The 24,640-nt window shown below is 34.6% G+C and overlaps 1 protein-coding gene across 2 annotated transcripts in view; it reads right to left on the bottom strand.

Moving 5' to 3' along the window:
- The window catches only part of gpc5c (glypican 5c), a 295,133-nt gene that overhangs the window by 2,567 nt on the left and 267,926 nt on the right, over positions 1 to 24,640 (bottom strand). The gene's annotated exons all lie outside the window — the stretch shown is intronic.

Raw genomic sequence — 24,640 nt, 5'->3', positions numbered from 1 at the left:
GACAATTCGTTGGAGATACAATTGGTGCACCGTTGGAGTTTCTCTTCAATGTTTTGTCTTTCAGCATTGACATTTACAGTATTAAACTGAATTGAGCTAAAGTAAACTGTGAAAACTGGACTGAAGTAGGGTCAGTTTAGTAGAACTTCATCTATGTTAAGCTGCTTTGCCACAATCTAGTAAAAAAAAAGTAAAAAGCACTATATAAAAATGAATTGAATTTAATTGAATTGAAATTTCGACGAAAAGACAGGACTTCCCTTTGCTATGACAGCCATACTGACATTAGCACTTTTCCCCATTCACAGTAATGAGGGAACCGTCTTTGTACAGATGTGGCCGCGGAGAATGTGCGCAGTGCTGTAATTTGTCACGTGCAGTCATGCGCTGTGCTGCAGCAGCAAAGGCTGCCTTTTTATAAAAAAAAAAAAAAAAAAACATACACACACAAAAAAAAAACACTTTTGTGCTTTACGCAATATCCACCAGGTGGTGCAAGGAACAACTGATTTTCTATTGTCCGACCAGCACGAGCAGACCCCCCCCCCCCCCCCCCCCCCCAACTTAAACAGCCTGTCCAGGGATGCATTTCCGAAAACCATCGTTAGCCAGCTAAGGTTGCAAGTTCCATCGTTATAAATATAGTTTGTTTATTTGGTGTTTATCCCAATCCATCGTTCCAACAAACATTCGCAAACTCCATCGCAAACTTGTACGTTTGTAACTACTTCTCTAGAGCTGCAGTTACAGGTAGAAGCATAGTTCCTAATTGTGTTCTATTCCCAATTATCCCCCCATACCCTATTCCTTTCGAACATTCCAACATTTAAACTTGGAATAATAAAAAAAAATTAAGGAATTAAAGTCATCTCTCTTATGTAAATTGCTTTCAATGTATTTTGTAAACTTTAGTTTTAGCGATCTTCATATTGACAATTGCGTTCCATTCATAGTGCACTAAAATCATAGTGTCATCTAAATAGTTTACACGACATTAAAAAAACTCGTTGTTTATTGTTTTTTAGAAAATAACTAAAATCTTTTTTCCGATTCTTTGTAAAAAAAAATGATAATAATAACTAAAAATGGCTAAAACTGGCTTTCATTTATTAGTAATATAGCTATATGACTATTTTTTTTAGCTTTTCTTTGTTTTATATTGGTTTATTTATAATTTATTATATCTGATTTTTGTATGCTTTTTTTTTTACAAACTTTAAGAAATAATATCTATATCTTTATTACACCTAATGCTAAAATGACATAAAAAACTGTTTTATGTCATTCTGTTGTATTCATATTTTTCTATTATCTCCAAAAAAAATAGATGAGTAAGTAAACAAATCAAGCATCAACGTGTCAATAAATAGTTTACAAATGTCTAATAATACTGTTAAAACTATTTATTTTATTTTATGTAATATAATAATAATTGAACGGTGGAGCTTTTCAAGTTTGTTCAGTAAAGAGTGTTTTGATTGGTTGACAAAAAACTCAGTGATTGGCTAAACAGAATATCCTCCCAAAAAAGATGTGTACGAACCGTGTCCTGCCAGGAAGGTTTCAAAAATACTACACACTAATTCAAAGGACTCCATGCTAGTGTCAGCATTTCTTGGTTCATAAATACATCGAACAAAATTCATAAACAAATGAGGAAGGTAATACAAGAGCTTCATAATTGTGTAAACATTTTACATGTATTTATGTAAGATGCTTACAGTATGTGAGAGCATTTGGGAAGCATTTTTGCTTTTTGCTTTGAATTGATGAATTGTGTTTTGAATTTACAAATTGTGCTTTGCATTTATGAATTTTATAAATGCAAATGTAATATTATTGAGACTGATCTGGCTCCAGTTTTTTTTTTACAGTAAAAACTACAACATGCCTATGAAGAGTCCTCATAAACCACCAAAGCCAACGTGTTTGATTCTGGTATTCATCACATTGTGTGGACCAAATGTTTTCTGAAGTAGCAATATCTGTAATTTTTGATCTTGTGGGGACATTTTTTTTTAATCTCCATGAGGAAAATGGCTCATAATTCACACAGAATCATGTTTTTTTTAAAAGGTAATCCTGAAGAGTGTTTCCTGTTGCTGTAACAAGACATAATATACAGTCTGTACAGTGTAAACATCATTACGTCTATGGGAAGTCCCCCTAAAACATGAAAACCCAACATATGTGTGACAAAACTGTACCTTTATATCCCATTTAAAATCTCCCCTCCTCCCATTACCCACCATTCCGCTGTGCTGCTGACTTCAGCACTCCCTCAGCTGCTCCTGTCTGGCTGAAAAGTTTTGTAGCTCTGTAATATCTCTTTCCTTTAGTCTGCAATCATCCTGTCCCGGTCGCCCATGCCCTTTACATTCATCTCTCTCTTTATCATTAGTCTTTGTCTTTCTTTGTCTCATTTTTACCCCTTTTTTAAAAATCCCTGCAGTCCAGCATTTCTCTCGCTCTCTCTATAGAGCTGTTCAGTCATGATGGTAATTTGCAGGGCAGCCCGAAGGCTAATTCGCCGCAGGTTCCCTCATGAATTTACTATGGGTTTTTTGGAATAGCGGTTACCATTCACTGTAGGAGCAAACAAGCTCTGCCGTTAAGCTGACTTACAGAACTTTCACATCTCCATCTATAACATAAACATGAAAATAGTACCTCCAAAGTGGTCTTTTTAGTCTAATTTATTGTTCATTTATTCATGCTCAAGCCGTCCAGATCATCCAAGACACCCCACTAGCAAGAAGTGTTTCAGATTTTCAGTGACTGCAGTTACGTTTAGTTTTTGATTTTTATTTATAACTATTTTATTTCAATTAGTGCAAAAAAAATTGACCTATAGTTTTAGTAGTAGTTTTTGCTTACTACAATAACCGATATTTCTTACATAATTATTGCAAAAAAACTGTCCTAATTACACACAATTTCTTTATTTTTTATTTTTTACTGTTTATAAAAACTACTTCTCTACTAATCAACACAATTTGGGTTTTAGTCAGGAAACTTAATTGTTTTATGTTTAATCCATTACAATTTGTAAAAACAATCAAGTCAACTTTATCGGTTTGTGTTGTATTGGGACAACATGAAGGACTTGTGTAAATCCCAGAATTTTCACAGTTTTAATATATACTGATTTGTAACAACTACTGCACTTTGTTGTTCTTGTTAATTATTTACAATGGCTCATAAATCAGAAGTCTTGCAAATTCACTGAAAAAAAGCTTTCTGGCATCTTAAAAAACAAGGTAAATAATATTTTTCAACAGCATCAATTGCCAAGTGGTTCAACATATTCTGACTACTGACTCGTCACATATTGACACTCACTCAGGACTCCTTCACTTCCATTTGTGATGCTCCAGGTAGCTCTTTGGCATCATTTTATGACATGCAAGGTCCTTCGATGCTTGTAGTTAGGGCTGCACAATATATTGGTTCAGCCTCAATATTGCCATATGCACATGCACACCAGTCACATTGCAAGATATGCAATTTTAAGTCTGTATAATAGCTTACCGGGAGCTCCATAATTGTATTTAATTACTGTGTTTATACAGAATTTACATTATTTACGCAAAAAAAAAAAAAAAAAAGGTATATATTTTCACTATAATTTTTTGTTTTGTTTTTAGTCCAAATATTCAATAATTTCAATTTCATTTAATTCGATTCGATTCAATTCAAGTTTATTTATTTAGCGCTTTTACAATGTAGAGTCGAAGCAATTTAACATGGAAGTATATGCATTGTAAAGTGAAAACAAGATTATTTTATTTACCCCACTGGCAGATATTACTTGATTTCAGACATAACTCTTCAATTTGACTTATTTCTTGATTTTAATTTAGCTAAAAACAAAACAATATAATTACTTGATCTTCTTGAAATTATTACTTAATCTTCTTGATTCTATTTCTGTACCATAATACTGTTAGACTCCCCAGAAAACCATGCTATATAGTGCAATTAAAACTATTTTATGAAACTGTATTCATATTGCAATATTTATTGCAAAAAATTTGTATATATTATTTTAATATCAGATTTTCCTATATCGTGCAGCCCTACTTTTGTCATTATCATGCATTGTATTAAATGGTTACATGTATTTTTAAAATACGAATCATGTTATAAAAATTCACACTTTCAGGAAAATTTTGGAGCATCTACCCCACATCTAACCCTAAACCTGCAACACCGTCATGATAACACACGACACTAAAGTAATGCAATAATCAGCATATATCAACATTACATGTAACATAATACTTTAATGTACATAAGTAATGAAACAAAACTAAAAATTAACCATACTAATGTTAAAAAAAGCATATAAAGGGAAGTGTCATGCTGGGAATTCTGTGACAGTGAATTCACAGTTATTCACCTTCTATAATAAAGCAGTGTTTCTCAACCACGTTCCTGTAGGACCACCAACACTGCATGTTTTGGATGTCTCCTTTGTCTGTCACACCCTTTACATCTCTTTCAATCTCTGCTAATGAGCTGCTGATATGAATCAGGTGTATTTGTTTAAGGAGATGTGGGCTGCGTTCGAAACTGTCTACTACTCAGTAGGTATTTCATTTGAATTTAAATGTATACTACTCGGCCATAAAAGTACGGTCTAAAAGTATCCATAAAAGTATCTATACAGTATGAATGTGAGCAGTATGAATGGAACTTGGACGTACTACAGCTGCTATTTTGTCATGATTATGTGCCCTACTCGCGTGAGCTGCGTTGCTTACTTCTCATTCATAAATTCTCTAGTGTAGCATCAGATGAACAATTCAGAATCTTGCCAGAAGTAGTAGGTTATCCGAGCACTTCTCACATACTGTTTTTCGAATCCTATGAATTTAAACATACTACTCAGCTCGCATACTGATTTTAGCGTGCTATATAGTTTGGAAGTATGCAAATTTGGACGCATCCATGGAAAACATGCAGAGCTGGTGGTCCTCCAGGAACATGGTTGAGAAACAATGTATTAAAGGTATAGTGGACTCATCCTCAAGTAAATCAAAATCTTTATGAGTTTCTTTGACCACAGAGGAAGATATTTTGAAGAAAGCTGAAAACCTGAAACCATTGACTGCCATAATAGGGAAATTAAATACTATGGAAGTCAATGGTTTTCAACATTTTCAACAAGTATCTTCTTTTGTGTTCAGCAAAAGAAAGAATCTCATAAATGTTTGAAACAAGTAAAGAGTGAGTAATTGATGACAGAAATATGGTGAAATATCCCTTTAATGAAACAAATTCTTAACCAGGTTACATATTTTTACTGTAGATTTTTTTACCGCTAAAATCAGAGACATTTTTTACAGTATTACATATAATCATTAAAAGTCCACTTAAACCGAAAGCTGCAACCATTTTTTTTTCCGTATTGTGACGCAGTTTCTAGAGAAACAGAATATTAAATGAGAAAACAGTGGGCGTGGCTTGTTTTTCTACTGCGAGCTGATTGGATAAGCAGGCATTTCATTCAGAAAGATGGGGAAATGAGTTTAAGAAGAGTTACTTCAACCTAACAGACACCTCCTCCTCACCATTTCTGTTTGTTTTCAAAGCTGACAATTGGAGGGGCGTGATTAAGTGTGTTAGCCACGCCCACAACATCAGACAGACTTAATCTGCCATTTTAGCTGAAAACAAACAGGAAGTATATTTTCAGATTTCAATTAAAGATTACAAGGGCATCAATTGTTTTATTTTTTAATGACATGCACAGGTGAATTGTTCACCGCAAAACTAGCAATGTGAGCTAACAATATGATTAGCTTTGGTTTCATTTGTACTTTAACATCCAGCACTAACAACAAAATCTTAACAAAAGTACCTTGGCTATAGTATTTTTACTTCTTTTACTTTATATTTCTTGTTTGGGTTTCCTGCTAATTGCTGACTGATTGAGGAGTCCTACTCACACACACACACATACACACACCACCCCCAAAAGCGTGCTTATAAGTGATTCCTGACTGCTTCATACAGCCCAATAAACCCCCCTGTGAACGTGAAGGCTAAACTTGACTATTAGCGAGTCAACAGGTCCTGCATGGAGACGATTTGAGAGATTCCAAAGATGGTAATTCAGCCTGTAATCACAGTGAATGATGGTAATTATGCTCTCAGACATCACTGCCGTTGTCAAGCATGCCTGGGTGATGATTGCGAGCTGATAACTTTATTAGCATGAAACAGAGTTGTGACAGAGGCGGATTCTGTGTTTGGATCTGAGGCTGCTAATGAGATCACGGCTGCTTTTGGCATGAATGTTGTTTTCCATCTCACACATAGAGCTTTACTGTTGCTTATTTGGCATAAGACTAGGTAAAATATCTTTACAATAAACAAAAATGGATTCTGGAGAAGGTGAAGTGATTTTAAGGGTCTTTGGATGGGTGTTTTATTAGTATGGGAGAAGCAAGAGAATTATGGCAAATTGGACAAGTTTGTGTTTAAGTGTTCATCTGTTCTGGATTGGGATGGGTGGATGGATTCAAATAATAAAACTTAATTTACTGATGTTGCATTAAGACTAATTATATCATATCATACACTAACCGGCCACTTTATTAGGTACACCTTACTAGTACCAAGTTTGACCCACTTTTGCCTTCAGAACTGCCTTAATCCTTCGTGGCATAGATTCAACAAGGTACTGCAAATATTCCTCAGAGATTTTGTCCATATTGACATGATAGCAACATTTGTCGGCTGCACATCCATTATGCAATGTTATTCCAATCTTCTCTGAGCCTGTGTGAATTGTAGCCTCAGTTTCCTGTTCTTAGCTGACAGGAGTGGGACCCAGTGTGGTCTTCAGCTGCTGCATCCGCCTCAAGGTTCAACGTGTTGCGTGTTCCGAGATGCTCTTATGCAGATCTCGGTTGTAATGAGTGGTTAACTGAGTTACTGTCGCCTTTCTATCAGCTTGAACCAGTCTGGTCAATCTCCTCTGACCTTTGGCATCAACAAGGCAATTGTGCCCACAGAACTGCTGCTCACTGAATATTTTCTCTTTTTCTGAGCATTCTCTGTAAACCCTAGAGATGATTGTGCATGAAAATCCCAGTAGATCAGCAGTTTCTGAAATACTCAGACCAGCACCATGGCACCAGCAATCACAACAAGTTTAAAGTCACCTTTGTTCTCCATTCTCATGCTCTGTTTGAACTGCAGCAGATCGTCTGGACCATGTCTACATGCCTAAATGCATCGAGTTGCTGCCATGTGATTGGCTGATTAGAAATCTGCGTTAACAAACAGTTGGACGGGTGTACCTAATAAAGTGGCCAGTGAGTGTATAATAAATTCTCAATAAATATAGGTCCCATTCAATAGTTTATCCCAATAAACTAATACGCTTATAATAAACAATAAATAAACCGTTTGTTATCTTGATATTAAAAAAAGAAAACAAAGAAAGAGGGCGAGGCAGTGGCGCAGTAGGTAGTGCTGTTGCCTCACAGTAAGAAGGTCGCTGGTTCAAACCTCGGCTCAATTGGCGTTTCTGTGTGGAGTTTGCATGTTCTCCCTGCCTTCACGTTGGTTTCTTCCTGGTGCTCCGGTTTCCCCCACAGTCCAAAGACATGCGGTACAGGTGAATTGTGTAGGCTAAATTGTCCGTAGTGTATGAGTGTGTGTGTGAATGTGTGTGTGGATGTTTCCCAGAGATGGGTTGCGGCTGGAAGGGCATCCGCTGCGTAAAAACATGCTGGATAAGGTGGTGGTTCATTCCGCTGTGGCGACCCTGAATTAAAAAAAGAACTAAGCCGACAAGAAAATGGATGAATGAAAACAAAGAAAGATATTTTAAATGATAAATCATCAATTATATTAGAGACTATTTAATTTTGTATTTTATGTTTAAGATGAAATGGTATATGTTAATTTACATAAGTGATGATTATAATTTATATACAGTTGAAGTCAGAATTATTAGCCGCCCTGTTTACCTTTTCCCCAATTTCGGTTTAACGGAGAGAAGATTTTTTAACACATTTCTAAACATAATGGTTTTAATAACTCATTTCTAATAACTGATTTTATATTTGCCATGATGACAGTACATAATAATTTACTAGATACTTTTCAAGACACTTCTATACAGCTTAAAGTGACATTTAAAGGCTTAACTAGGCCAATTAGGGTAACTAGGCAGGTTAGGGTAATTAGGCAAGTCATTGTATAACAGTTTGTTCTGCAGTCAATCGAGAAAAAAAATGCTTTAAGGGGCTAATATTATTGACCCTAAAAAGTTTGTTAAAAAATTAAAAACTGTTTTTATTCTAGCCGAAATAATAAAAAAAAAACTTTCTCCAGAAGAAAAAATATTGTCATACATGCAGTGAAAATTTTCTTGCTCTGTTAAACATCATTTGGGAAATATTAAAAAAAAAAAAACAGAATCCAAAGGGGGTGAATAATTCTGACTTCAACTGTATGACCAATAATTTAACCTTTTATCCTTAAATCAGAATGATATTTGTGATTCTGATATAATGGTACAATGTTATTGTCTTCTACTAATATCATATGATATCATAAAAATTATTTAATCTTATATATATATATATATATATATATATATATATATATATATATATATATATATATATATATATATATATATATATATATATATATGTAAATAAAAATAAAACAAAAGCACTTCTTAAGCCCTATTTAATTGTATCAATGAGTGTTCAATATTCTGCTTAGTGATCACATCTAACATTTGTTTTATAGAACTTTCCACAAAAATAAAAAAAGTGAGGAACAGTTTTCTTCTGGTAAAGTCTGGTTAAGTCTTATGCTGTAAGGACCATTGAGTCTCATTCTCTATTGTCCTTTGAGTCGACAAGCCATTAGTGTCATCCACACCTCACAAAACACGCAAGACTCCACCAGAACAATCACCTTTATTCTCACTAAGGATAACCCACTCATTGTCTATTGTTCGGCGTAACAACAAACACATTAGGCCATAGAATCTGATGTTTAAGGAGTCCTGAGACTCTCTGAAAGCCAATACAGTCACAAGACTTATAAACAAGTGGAAAGTTTGACGCCAGTATTTAGTCACTTTAAATGGGGATAGCACGGACTTGCAATAGCTGCTTTGTTCATGTGATCAAAAGTGATTAATCTGTAAATATTAATTATTTTTAATAATTAATTTCTGTGTTGGGGGTAACCAAGCGGCAACCTCCCGCTCTCCCTCGTGAGGCAATTGCGTAATTAACTGAAACTGCAATTCATCGAAATTCCGCTAGTTCTGGCTCCATAATAGAGCAGATTTCTATTGAGCTCACTGTTTAAATGGCCAACTTTACAGCAGAAAAAAAAATTTTTCCAGCCTGGTACAAAGAAAGATTTTAGTTCATATAGCTAATTTTACCCTTCATGATAACTATGAGGGGGGAGAATTTTTTTTATAACTCACCCATTTCCTTTATTTTAAGTTATATTAAGTCAGCATAATTAAGGGCGTGGCCACTGTAGTGACAGCTAGGTCTCTTTGATCGCAGTCACTTCAACTCAGTTGATTCCGGCTGATTAGCCACTGAGCTCGGCATATGCATTGTATTTTTGTGTTGTTTTATGTGGCCTTTTTTTACACAGTCAGTTGCTTTTTAGAATTATTTCCTACAATTATCAGATGATATGGCATGCTGTGTGCACTTAATTATGCTCACAAACCGTTCACGTGGTCTCCATTTCCTAGGTGAGTGAAATTATATACTGATATACCATCTCTATAAATGTATTTGTTTTATTTAAGATCATTTATCATTTATAATTGTCCTTAAAACGTGAATGCACTCCAGAATCTGACTGATTGATTAGCTGTAGGCTATAGACAGTCGTCTGAAGCGTTGTCATACTGTGTTATGCCTAGATATCATCAATGGCCTTGCATTTACTAACACAGACTACGCTTGAAGTGTTTGGAAGTAATTTGCATTTGTCTCCTGTAGAAAAACATCATAAGAACAATGTTCAGTGGCTCAAAGTATTAAAACTTTGTTTTTAAATGACTAAACTCTTTATTGATATAGTGTACAACCAATCACATGTGGTCAGAACATAAATGAGTCACAGGCAATGAAGTATTAAGCATTTTTCCCCAAAAAAATGCCTGTCTAAGCAAAACGCTAGCAGGCATCTGTAGCTCCACCTCTTTGCCCTTGTTTGGTATCCCCCAGTCGTTTGGTATCCCCCAATCCCCCATGATTGGCCACGCCTACTTATAGCTTTTTTTGCTTTCTTCAGAAACCTATGGGTGACATCACATATACTTTGTCCATAACGTTTACAGTCTATGGGGGTAAGTAACGCAAGTTAAGTGATAATATAACTTTTCTAGATAACGAGTAAAGAATGCATTACATTAAAAAATAAAGTAATAATATTTGAGTTACTTTTTGTTTAATTGATTAGCTTTTAAAGAGTAAATTGTTGAATTAAAATTGAGACGAGAAAATGCGTTCATTATTTTGAACACATGAAAGAAAGAAATCGTATTTGAAAATGGTTTGTAATTTACTAATAAGACAAAAAGTACAAAAGTAGCTAACCCACTGCTTTAAACGTTCGTTAATCTGTATGCAGCATGTAGGCCACTGGACTCAGGAAGTTCTCAGAACATAACATTATACTAAATTCTTGGTGTTTGATGTGTTTTTTCAAGGTAAATAAAGTAAATTAAAAAAGTACACTGCAAGTTCTGAAAGAGTTCAAGCCTCTGTCTGGTATAGGAAAAAGTAATGTAAAAGTAACTCAAAAGTAATGCATTACTTAATACTTACCATAAAAAGCAACTAAGTAACACAACTAGTTACTTTTTAGGAGAGTAACTCAATATTGTAATACATTACTTTCCAAAGTAACTTTTCCCAACACTGATGAGATTTTAGGAGCTTTTCAGCTCTTGAGCTGGGATTTGAACTCGGGTCTCTGAGCACCTCAGTGCTATATGTCGACACACTAACCACTCAACACATTCTCACTCCTGACTCGTCACATATTCACAAGGTCTTTTTCTCATAACTCTTTGATGATAGGGGTATATTGAATCAAAATTCCAGCAAAAGCATAGCAGTTGTGGATTGAAAATTAATGAGTGTAAATCAAAAAGTTGGCATTGCATGTATAATTAGAACACAGAAAAGTGAAAACTAAATACAGAATCAGAAACAATGAGGTCACGTACTGAAAGATAATGAGTCAAAAATGAAAACACAGTTTGTTAGACATACTGTGAAAACTTCCTTGCTCTATTAAACATCATTCACAGCACAAGAAAAATCCAATTTTCCACTTATATTTGAATGTTTGAATGAATTCAAATGCTGTTGCCAGAAAAGCATCTTACGTCAGCTTACTATTATCGAATGCTATTGGCTCTCTATGTATCTTGTGGCCGATGGCTAGACACATAAGGAATCAGCACATGCAAAAATCTGCAGATTTTTAGCACATCACTGAGTCTATGTATTTACTTGTGTAAATGTGTGTAAATTTATATTTTTTCAGTCATTAAATTAATTTTATTAATATTATTGTGATATAATAATAGTAATATTAAAATGTTCAAATTATTTATTTAGAATACAGTTTGTTAAATTAATATTTTCTGTCTTTTAGTAGATCTAATATCAGAGAGACTTGCTTTGTTTATAAAATAAGTGAATATAATTGGATTTACAATTTTAAAAATTAAATAAAAGTAAAAAGTGTATTATTATTTATTTCATGAATTTTTAGTTAAAACACTCCTAAAATCATTCAGAAAAATCTGCAGATGTTTTACAAAAATCTCAGCAGAAATAGAATAAAATGTCCGCAGATTCTGTCTGGCCCTACCGATGGCGTAAAATGCCATTGGCTTTCTCTCTGTCTGACCAGTCACATCACACTAATGTCCTGGAGTGTCTTTTTGAATTGGAGGGTATCATCAAGTGGGAGCTGGAACATTTTCAGCTTTTGAAACCTCATAAACCACTTTGTTCTTCACATAAAAGCAGGTTTCACGTGACTTGGAATACAACACAAGTTGTTTGTATCACTTTTATATTGTTGTTTTTGCAATGTACAGTGCATCCGGTAAAGTATTGATAGCGATTCACCTTTTTCACATTTCTTTATGTTACAGCCTTTTTTCAAAATTGATTAAATACATTTGTTTCTTCAAAATTCTACACAAAATACCCCACAATGACAATGTGAACAAAGATTTTTTTTTTAAATTGTTGCAAATTTATTAAAAATAAAAAACCTGAAAAATCACATGTAATCACAGCCTTTGCCGTGAAGCTCTAAATTGAGCTCAGGTACATTCTGTTTCCACTGATCATTCTTGAGGTGTTTCAGCAGCTTAATTGAAGTTCACTTGTGGTCAATTTAGTTGATTTGACATGATTTGAAAAGGCCAAGGGTTGACAGTGCATGTCAAAGCACAAACCAAGCATGAAGACAAATGAACTGTCTGTAGACCTCCCGACACAAGATTGTCTCTAGGCACAAGGCTGGGGAAGGTTACAGAAAAATTTCTGCTGCTCTGAAAGTTCCAATGAGCACAGTGGACTCCATCATACATAAGTGGAAGATGTTTGGAACCACCAGGACTCTTCCTAGAGCTGGCCGGCCATCTAAGCTGTGATTGGTGATTGGGGGAGAAGGGCCTTAGTCAGAAGTAAAATCAATAACTCGATGGTAACTCTGTCTCAGCTCCAGCATTCTTCTGTGGAGAGAGGAGAATCTTACAGAAGGACAACCATCTGTGCAGCAATCCACCAATCAGGCCTGTATAGTAGAATGGCCAGACGGAAGCCTCTCTCCACATGGAATTTGCCAAAAGGCATCTGAAGGACTCTCAGACCATGAGAAACGAAGTTCTCTGTTCTGATAAGACTAAAATTTCTTTGTAGTGAATTTCAGGCGTTACGTTAGGAGAAAACCAGGTATCACTCATCACCAAGCTAATTCCATCCCTACAGTGAAGCATGGTGGTGGCAGCATCATGCTGTGGGGATGTTTTTCAGCAGCAGGAACTGGAAGACTAATCAGGATAAAGGGAAAGATGAATGCAGCAATGTACAGAGACATCCTGAATGAAAACCTGCTTCAGAGTGCTCGTGACCTCAGACTGAGACAACGGTTCATCTTCCAGCAGGACAATGACGCAAAATACACTGCCAAAATATCAATGGAGTGGCTTCACAACAACTCTGTGAATGTCCGTGAGTGGCCCAGCCAGAGCCCAGATCTAAATCCTATTAAACATCTCTGGAGAGATCTGAAAATGGCTGTACACCAGGGGTGTCAAACTCAATTCCCGGATGGCCGAAGCCCTGCACAGTTTAGTTCCAACCCTGCTCCAACACACTTACCTGTAGGTTTCAAACAAGCCTGAAGGACTCAATTAGTTTGATCAGGTGTGTTTAATTAGGGTTGGAACTAAACTGTGCAGAGCTGCGGCCCTTTTGGAACTGAGTTTGACACCTGTGCTGTACACCGTCGCTTCCCATCCAACCTGATAGAGCTTGAGAGGTACTGCAAAGAGGAATGGGCAAAAATGACCAAAGACAGGTGTGCCAAGCTTGTGGCAACATATTCAAAAAGACTTGAGGCTGTAATTACTGCCAAAAGGTGCATCAACACAGTATTGAGCAAAAGCTGTGAATATTGATGTACATGTTTTTTTTTATATATATATACATAAATTTGCAACAATTTCAAAAAAAAATTTTTCACATTGTCATTATGGGGTATTGAGTGTAGAATTTTGAGGAAATAAATGAATTTAGTCCATTTTGGAATAAAGCAGTAACATAAAAATTTTAATTGAAAAAGTGAATCGCTATGAATACTTTCCGAATGCACTGTATACACAGGACTACATGTGACTACATGTTGCCTGCTGCTTATTTTTGTTGTTCAGAAGTAGTTCAGAAAAATTCTCTCCTTTAAAAATAATATAGGACATGTTAAAATTTCACAGGAGGGAGAATAGTTTTGCGTTCAACTGTACACATATAATCTACATACAGTCTTCTGCGTAGTGAAATTAAGAAAATAACTTAACAAAAACAAAGATAATAAGATATTGAAGATAAATTATTATGCAAGACGAAAGAATATATTGTGCATTACTTGCACTTGACTTTTAAAAACACATCTGTTATCAACGCTGCAGCTCTCTGGACTGCTGTTTATTGCGGTTAATCCGGCTGCACGTGTTACACCCCTAAAATAAACATGTTTATCTTACTTGGCTCATAAACAGGGCACCAAAATAGCTGCACTATTTACGATTTATCGCCCAAAATAGACCCGGACTGTCTGAACAACCTGTGCATAACCGACTGAAAAAGCAAAACTACAAATCTCCGGAGAGCGAGCCACTTCGTCTGGTTCACTCTCAGAGGAAAACACCACTCTAAAAGCTACAAATGACAAAAATCCAAACACCTGCCAGCAACTCTTTAAAAGCATTTGCACTCCTCAGCGACCAAAACCAGCAGCCAGGCCGCACGCTGTTGGCTTTTTTTCTTTCCCTTTCATCGTTTCACCCCTGCATTTATTCCACCTATTAGCCTTTATTTCTTCATTTCATCTCTTCCTGGGTGACCTGGAAGTCTCAATGGTCACATGGATTCACTTATAAAAGTCAGTAGGAAAGAATGTCTCCAGATACTATCATCCGGCATGTAAACAAAAACTGCATGTGTTACAGAAACTGTTCAACTCAAGGGGAGAGACTGCAGCTGGAAAATAAATAAATAAAAATTATCACCCACCCGTTATTTTTGAGATTTTTTTTAAATCAATTTATTATTATATTTTTTCCCACCTATTTTGGTACATCATGTGAAAATAAATGAATAATAGAATATTATTACTGGCAACTAGCTAAAATAAAACATTTTGTAATGTATTTTTTATATATATTTTTGTTAACTTTAAACTTAGTTCAGGCAATGTTTTCTATTTTAGTTAGAATAATATTTTTATTATTTTGTTTTGTCAAAATTTGATTTCTCCTGCATTGTGTTATCAACTTCAAAAGGTATTACATATATTAAAATGTTCAAGGTTCATTAATATATATATATATATATATATATATATATATATATATATATATATATATATATATGTAAATATAAATATACATATATATGTAAATATACATATATATGTAAATATACATATATATATATATATATATATATATATATATATATATATATATATATATATATATATATATATATATATATATATATATACATATATATATATATATATATATATATATATATATATACATATATATATATATATACATATATATATATATATATATATATATACATATATATATATACATATATATATATATATATATATATATATATATATATATATATATATATATATATATATATATATATATATATATATATATATATATATATATATATATATATATATATATATATATATATATATATATATTTAACCTGACTTTATCCTGTGTTCAAATTTTTTGTGATCTATGTGATTTATGCTAATGAATACATATTTAATAGTACCTCATTTTTATGCCTACATTTAAATGTATGGAAAAACTTGCAATAAAACAAAATATTTTTATATGAACCGATATATTTTTTTAAATATTTGGTTTACCTGTTGTTTAATTTCATTGTATAGTCTTTTATTTCTGAAATGTTTAATGTGAAAATAAGTTATTGAATTGGATAAGAACCAATTTGCATACATGTGCCGAACATATATCTTAAAACTGGATAGAGGCAAACAAAACAAAACAAACTAAACAAAATAAATTAAAACAAACAAAACAAAAAACAAAACAAAGAAAAGCTAAACAAAACAAAGCAAAGCAAAGCAAACAAACAAAATGAAATTAAATGAATCAAAACTAATAAACCACAAAACAAAACACAAAAAAAAAACAAATAGAAATTAATCAAAAAAAAAAAAAAACACAAAACCAAGAATATATTTTTGCCAAAAATATAACGAGATTCAGTCTGCCAAAACATATATTTGGAAACCTCTATCATTGTTGTGCAGTTGCGTCTAGCCATTTGTGGGTTTGACCCGCCACCTAGTCTTTTTTCTTGTGCTTGAATGTTAAAACATCCCCCCTATGAATTGTCAGTCATGGAAATGGCCCACCGCCAATTTGAGTTCGAGACCCCTGATTTAAAGTTAGCCTGTGATTCAGATTGAGTAGTTTTTGTATATCTGATTTAGACCCTAAAAGTTGTGTTGGTGTGACTTGCAGCTTCACTGATTGTAAGCTGATTCAGTATTGGAGTGTTTTGGAGAAAGAGACAGAAAGACAAAAATGGAGGGGGATAGAGAAAAGTGCACTGGGTCATTCATGACTCAGACTTGAAGAGAAATGATCAGCAGCTGATAGGAAAAATGACCATTACACATTAGCTGTCTCTCTCTCACACACACAAATTTATTTTACCACCTTCATAATGACACTACATGAACTTTTATTTTATTTTATTATTATGATTTTTTTATTATTATTTTAATGTATTTTGCTTTATTTTATATTTTATTTTATTTTAATGTATTTTATTTTAATGTAATTTTTAATTTAATTTAATTTAATTTAATTTAATTTAATTTAAGCCTAATTCAAAGCTCAGTATCACACAATATCAGACCAGTACAATCACAGTGTTTTAAAGGTATCACAGCATTGACATTAAAATCACAGCACCATCAAGCACTTCTAGTACCTTTAGGAAACATAAATCTACTCCCAATTTTAGCTTAATTGTTATGAATACTGCAGATCAGTTTTGTATTCCTTTTAAGTGTTTCATTTTTGCTAATTTGTGGCATCTCTGCTGATGTCGCTGTGTCCCTGATCGCTACAGTAATTCTCTGTTCCCTGTAATTATACTGGACAAGCGTTCCAGCAATCGATAAAACAGCCGTCTCTGAAGGACCCCAATTACCACGACACACTGGACAGAAGCCTAAGGAGTGCATACAAACTAGTGACAAGACACGAGCAAAATCAAAAATACACAATCAATGACATCATTAACTAACCTGCTTAATCATTGGAGCCAGATCTATCAATCCACGCAGTATCAATCAATCAGTCAGTCCAAACAACCATCCATCCATCCTTAATTATCAATAGGATCTATGCATGCAACCAACTAACCATTCCATGTAACATTCATCTATAAAATCCGTCCCTCCATCCATACTATCCATTCATATTGTCCATCCATCCATCAATTTTTTTCCATCTATTAATACATCCATCCACAATATCCATACATTCTATCCATATTTATCCATTCATCCATCTCCACCCATCCATCCATACTATCCAGCCATTCATATTACTCATCCATCCATCTAACCATGTATATACATTCACAATATGGATCCATCCATATTATCCATCCATTCATTCATCCATCCATCTATAGTATTCATCCATCCAATGTCAAGCCAGTGACAGCATCACTTCATTGCATCCATCTATTCTGTCTATTCATCCATGCAGATTTCATCCATGCACATTATCCATATATTGTGCTCATCCATCTACAATATCCACCCATTCATTCAGCCATCCATCATCTCTATTCATATAGTTTCCATCTATCCATACATAGTACCATTTATAGTATCCATCCAGCCATCCATATTACTCATTCATTCATCCACAGTATCCATCAATCCATATTAACCATCAATGTTTTCATTTATTCGTAGTGTTCATCCATCCATTGTGTCTATCCATCCACAATATCACTCCCCCACACCGATCCAGTGTCTATCCATCCATCCACCCATAATTTCCCTATTTATCCATCATGTTATACATCCATTGTGCCTATCCATCCACTATATTATTCCATCACATCCATCCATCCTGTCCATCCATCCACAGTTTCCATCTATTTATTCATTCACTCATAAATTCATCCAATGTGTTAATCCATCCATAGTATCCATTCATCCATCTATCCATCCATAATTTCTATTCATCCACAGCTACCATCCATCCATCCATAGAACCATATAATTCATCCACTCAGTGTCTATCCATCTATAGTATCACTACATTGTATCCATGCAAACAGTCTATCCATCCCACCATCCATCCATCCATCCATTTTTATTATCCATCAATCGTGACTATTCATTCATCCATCAGGTCTATCCATCCAGTTTTCATCCATCCATCCATCAATCAAAAGTATTATGCATAGGATCCATCCATCCAACCATCCATCCATCCATTCATCCATTCATCCATAATATTCATCCATACATTGTCTATCCATCCACAGTATCACTCAATTTCATACATCCATCTATCGTGTCTATCCATCCACAGGTTCCATCTATCCATATTATCTATATAGTGCATCTATTTATTTAGAATATCCATCTATACGTTTATTGCGTCCGTTCGTTTGTCCGTCCATCCATCCATCCATCCATCCATCCATCCATACATCCATCCATCCATACATCCATACATACATTAATTATCCATACATTGCCTATCCATTTATAGTATCACTTTATTGCATCTATCTTTCCAGTTTCCATTCATCCTAATATCCATCCATTGTGTAAATCCCTCTAAAGTATCCATCTATCCATTTTCCTTCTATCAGTCCATCCACAATATTCATCCATCCATTTTATTTATCCATACATTGTCCATCTGCAGTTTTACTCTATTGTATCCATCCATCCAGTTTTCATCCATCCACCCGCCCATCCATCTGTCCGTCCATCCATCCATCCATCCATCCATCCATCCATCCATCCATCCATCTATCTACCTATCTACCTTTCCACCTATCTACCAAAAGTTCATCCAACAAGTAAAGCTTCCCAAGACAAAAAAAAAAAGACAAAGCTTACAATAACTGTATAACTTTTAAATGTCTTAATCCCCCCCAAAAAGAAAGCTTCAGATTCTACATTTAATCCCGAGTGTGTCTAAATTGGATGAATTCATCAAGGACAAAAACAAAAGCCCCTGCGAGGAGGTGTGAAGGTGTTTCCATCACCGATTGTCCTTACAAGCTATAATGAGCATATTTCACACGCATTTGTTTATTCTGCTCTCAGACCGCAACCACGGTGACCATTTAAACAGGAGGTTGACCTTCAGTTGCCTGGCAATCCACCTTTACAGAGCAGCCCTCGCTCTGATAAAGAGCATTCAGCAGAACACAATAAAGGCCAACCAGAGGGAGAGAGACACAGTATCTGAATAAAGGCTACAAAAAAAAGCAACTCAGGGGTACAAAAAAAAAACAAAAACAGAATTTCATTTAATAATCAAAGTATGAAATTGTTAAATGAAAGCTGCCTCAGTGGATCCACTTCAATGCATATGAAAGAGACCAGTTGACTGATCATTAAAATAAATAAACACCAGAAATAGGTCAATCTAAAATATTGCATAACACAAAGAAAACCATTACATAATATTATATTTTTAACACTGCACATACAGTGATTGAGGAGATTAATGAACCACTGCTTTTCGTGTTAATTTTGTATGACTGAAGTCCTTTTGTAAAGTACAATTCTGGATAGTTTTGTTTGAACTTTAGTTAAAGTTTTGTACTTCCTTTTGGTTTAAAAATAATATTATTGGTCATTCATTCATTCATTCATTAATTCATTCATTCATTCATTCATTCATTCATTCATTCATTCATTCATTCATTCATTCATTCATTCATTCATTCAATCATTCATTCATTCATTCAGTAATTAATTCATTCATTTTTGTTTATTTAATCATTTATTCATTCAATTATTTATTCATTCATTTTTTCATTCATTCATTCATTCATTAATTCATTCATTTATTCACTCACTCATTTATTTACTCATTTGTTAGTTACAGTGGAAATCTGCCATTCAACTGTGTTGTGGTAAGATCTTAAATATTTCATAACGTAGCATCTCCAATGCTGCATTTTTTAATTAAAAGATCATAAAAAACAGAGTTGCAGAACAGACAATATGTCTGACCTTGTTGGATAAAAGTAAAATTACATCAAATCAGAATCATACATAATTTACTGTAGTGGGAGTAGAATGAATAAAAACTTCAAATGTCATTTTCATCATCAAAAAGACATAATTCAGGACTATAAGGCTACTTTAAGTCCTCAAATGCCAGACACATGCAGCTCTATAGACATCTCTGAATGACTACTTGTATGTTTGCGCCAGTGAGAAAGAGAGAGAGAGAAATGATGTGTCCACAATGACTTCTGCAAATGCAGACAGTTTCCACAGTCGTCTCTCCATAGGGATGCGGTCAGACTGGGTCAGAGCTACATGTAGGAGGACTAAACCACTAGCAGAGGTCACAAAAACAACACCCACACACACATAACATAGCATTTGTGCAATCACTGGAAAAGACAGTGGTCACCAATCCACTTAGCAACAAGAAAAATACAACAGTTAGTCAAGTATTTTATCAAACTTTATACTGAAAGTATTTACACTGTTTTATGAGTGTTTGTGTCCAGCTGTCCACGTCAGGTCTAAACTCTCACAAACACTCATTGAAACTGTGTACACTGCAGAACATTTCATATTTACACTGGCTCTAATTTGCTGATTAAAATGGGTGAGATCTAGTTTTGGTATTGTAGGCTGTATAATTGGGTAACACCATCTGCTTTGCAAAGCGAGGACAAATTGCAAAGCAGATCCAAACAGTTCCAAATAACAGCACTTTTATATTTTCTTCCAATGTTTTGATTTATTTATATCAAGTTTTTCGTGCATCTAAGAATTAGACTGCTAATATAAGTATGTGCAACAGATAAAATGTGTGCATTAGGCTGAAATGTTCAACCTCAGCTAAACAAAAATGGAGAATAAGGAAATATATGTAATCACCCTTTTCATGTGGGTTAGAAATTATCCCTGTTGGTGTACAATAATTTGACAATTATACCACAAGCTTATTTGACAATATTAAAAGTATATTTAAACTAAGGTTGTAATGAATATTCATTTTGAGCTGTGAAAGTTCAGTTTGCATTTAAACAAGGTTATTAAATTATATACCTTATATGATTATTGAAAAAGTGATCTCAACACAAAAACAAAAAGAAATGAGAATTAAATAAAACATTCAGCTTTAAAACACTATAATGTAAGTTAATTTGAGCATTTTTATATGGAAATAACATCAATAATAATTGTGATTTTAGTTACTGTACTAATTCATCTTATTGTACAGACTTTCATTTCTAAACTGTTTAACACTAAATTAGTTATCTAATTGGATCATTTGCATATATATGCAGAACATAAATCTCAATACTGAATAAAGGTGAGTTTAGTGGATGTTGCTTTCCGTTTTGCTGACATATTAGAGCAGGGATGGGCAATTCATTTTTTCCACGGGGCCACATTAGACTCTGGGGGTGGTTGTAACATTCTCAAGAGATAAAACATAAAACAATCATCATCTGCCTCCTGTCACGTTTCTTGCTGGGGCTCCAATGTGGACCAGCACTCCACCCAGACAAAAAGAGTATTACAATCCTTTACATACATTAATTTTAACTCTTTAACATTCCACAAAAGGTTTCTTAGATCAGTGGATCTCAACCACTGCGCCGCAGAACGATTCCGATACGTGGATTTATTGGTACCTGACCGCACAAGAAATCATTAGTCATTAATTATTATTAATTAACTATTTATTTATTATCTGAGGCTGAATGATCTTTTATTTTGAAAAATTACCGTATTCTTTCTCTGTTACATCTCGGTCAACTTGAGTGACCAAATTGAACCCACAAGCAGCAAGAAACAGACGTCTTTGGAAAGTTTCTCTGCTAATGGGAAAAGGTCCAGTGAAGGCGAATTGCAAATGAATAGATCCACAACTCATTTGTCAACAAAGCAAGTAAGTCCAGCATGTCTGTGTAAGAAGATCAACTGCTGGAGGCCTTTCAGGGGCTGTTCATATATCGCATCTTTTCTAGACTTTGTGCAAGTTCGTCACATGACAAGAGTGACGGCAGTGTTTTGATAGCTTGTCATGCTCTGAGAAAATGGTTGATGGATGCCTAGCCCAGTCCGCAGTAAAACTGTCAAGCATTGACAGTGTTAAAAATGTTTGGGACCACTGCTTTAGATTATTAAAATGTTCTTCACACTAAGAAATTAATGGTTCTTTATAAACTTGAAGGTTATTTCAGGAAGTTCAAACCTAGGGTGGCAAAGTGGCTTATTGGTCAGCACTGTTGCCTCAGCAAGAGGGTCGCTGGTTCAAGTCCCGGCTGGACCAGAAATTCTGGGCATGTTGCAGGAGTTTGCATGTTCCTATTCTTTTGTCTTTTCGACAACTCCTATCATGCAGCATTGCACTTATACTTGATGTACGAGTGGGCGCTGCCATTGAAATCTATTTGGTTCGAGACTTCCAGTCTCATTCACTGCTTCATGTTGCAAACTGAAATTTTCGTCTTATATTATTCTACATTTGTGTATAATCATGAAAACACTTGATTGTAGGGCAAGTAGTATGACTGCTTTCTGCCATTAATATTCCTAGTCATTTCTCCCATTGGAAACTGAATCGAAACTTCTAAACATTCGCAAATATGAGCGCACTTCGGCATTGCAGAACAAAGTCAATAAGTAGTGTCACTACAAAAAGTAGTGTTTGAGTGTGTTTGAATGTTAGAGCGTATTGGTGTTTTCCAGCACTGGGGGGTTCATGAGTTCTCAGTGCTGAATTGTGGCTGGAAGGGCATCCAGTGCATAAAACGTGCCAGAACAATTGACGATTCATTCCTCTGTGGCGACTAGTGAGAAATCTAAGCTAAAGGAAAGTGAGTGAGTGAGTGAAAACTTATGGCTAGGGGTTTGCTTAAATCCACCAGTTGGACATGTCTGCGTCACAAACCCAGAGCAGATCCATCACTCACACGCCACATAAACATTTCTCTCTGTGGGCAAACACTCCAATCCAAATGTTTGCGTTTGAGAGTGTGTTTCTGGATAAACTCGACGAACATTAAGCCAAAGAGCCATCAGAGGACAGTTTGACCACTAATGGGATGTAGATATTTCAAATATCACAACAACACTCTTCATCCTTAATGAGCCATCCCAATCTCTTTAGAAAGGTTTGTGGGATATTGGCCAGTCTGTGCGTGCTTGAGCAATGGGAGAGTGTTTCTCAAACCCAGTCATTGTTTTTTCCTACCATAATCCACAAGTTCTGAGAAGGTGCTTCCCAGCTGTGGTGGCTCCCTGAAGGGGAACATTCCGGGAACATTCAGGGCCGTGTCCAGGATATGGGCAGCTCTCGTCTGCCTTACCGAGCTTAGGTCTCAATCCCAAAGATTACGCCTGGGTCTCTGAGCCCGGCACGCACATGCCTTCAACTCCACGCAAAGAGAACAAACAAAGAGTGAAAATGGGAAGTGGGGGGCTGCTTCATTGATCCTAAGTTTACACTTAGCCATTTCATTCAGTTTTTCTGACTTGATAACTCTGCGGTCACAGAAATGCCCTCCAAAATGTATTTGAGACAAGAAAACTATCAAGCAAACTATTTTGGGAGATGCATTCCAGATGTAAATTCATAAGTGTAAAAGCAACGATAAAAACTCCAAACACTTAGTCTTGATTAAATGAATTGAGTAAGGCCTTCATGTACTTAAAGTTGAAATAAAAAAAATGAATAAAATCAGTAAACAGTTGTTTACATATTAAGACTTTTCATTTAAAAAAAAAAAATGTATACATACATATACACACTTTTGTTTGCTATGGAATGCAAAAACTTTGAAGCTCATAATCTTAAAATCATTTAGAACGCAGATAAAACCTTATAACTTCAAGGTGACGAAAAGACCATTTAGTCTGAAAAATGATAGAATTTTAGTGGAAAATAAAATTTAGGCTTTAATTTAGAGCAAAAAAAAAAAAAGGCACACAAAGAATATAAGTGGCTTCATTGAATCAGATAAACTTTACTCACATCAGATTTTGGGCTTGCAATATCTAACCCAGAAAAAAACCTGCTCCAAAGCAGGCTAGTCATACTATATAGCGTGAGTTTGTTCAGACTAAACGCAAACTGGTTTTGTGAAACCGGTGGTTTAAAATGCACACTGCAAAAAATGCTTTACTTACTTTTTTTGTCTTGTGTCTAGTTGTAATTTCTAAATATTCTTAAATGAAGAAGCATTTTCTAAACAAGCAAAACTTATTGTCTTGATTTAAGAAAAAATATGGCAAATATAGAATACATCTTTATATATACAAATATGCATTCTTTTTTTTTTTAAACAAGCAAAATAATTTGCCAATGGGGTAAAAAAAAACAACAACTTTTTTTCAATACATTTCAATAATTTAAAAAATCCTTTTTAATAAATCAAAAACAAGGTTATTTTTCTTACCCCACTGGCAGATTATTGTGCATGTTTTAAGGGGAAACTCAATTTGGGCAAATTAATTCTCAAAACAAGACATTTTTTTTACTTGTCTAGAAAATACT

The sequence above is a fragment of the Danio rerio genome, chromosome 2, assembly GCF_049306965.1.
Source record: "Danio rerio strain Tuebingen ecotype United States chromosome 2, GRCz12tu, whole genome shotgun sequence".
NCBI classification, from domain to species: Eukaryota; Metazoa; Chordata; class Actinopteri; order Cypriniformes; family Danionidae; genus Danio; species Danio rerio.
This window is presented reverse-complemented; position numbering and strand designations above follow the sequence as displayed.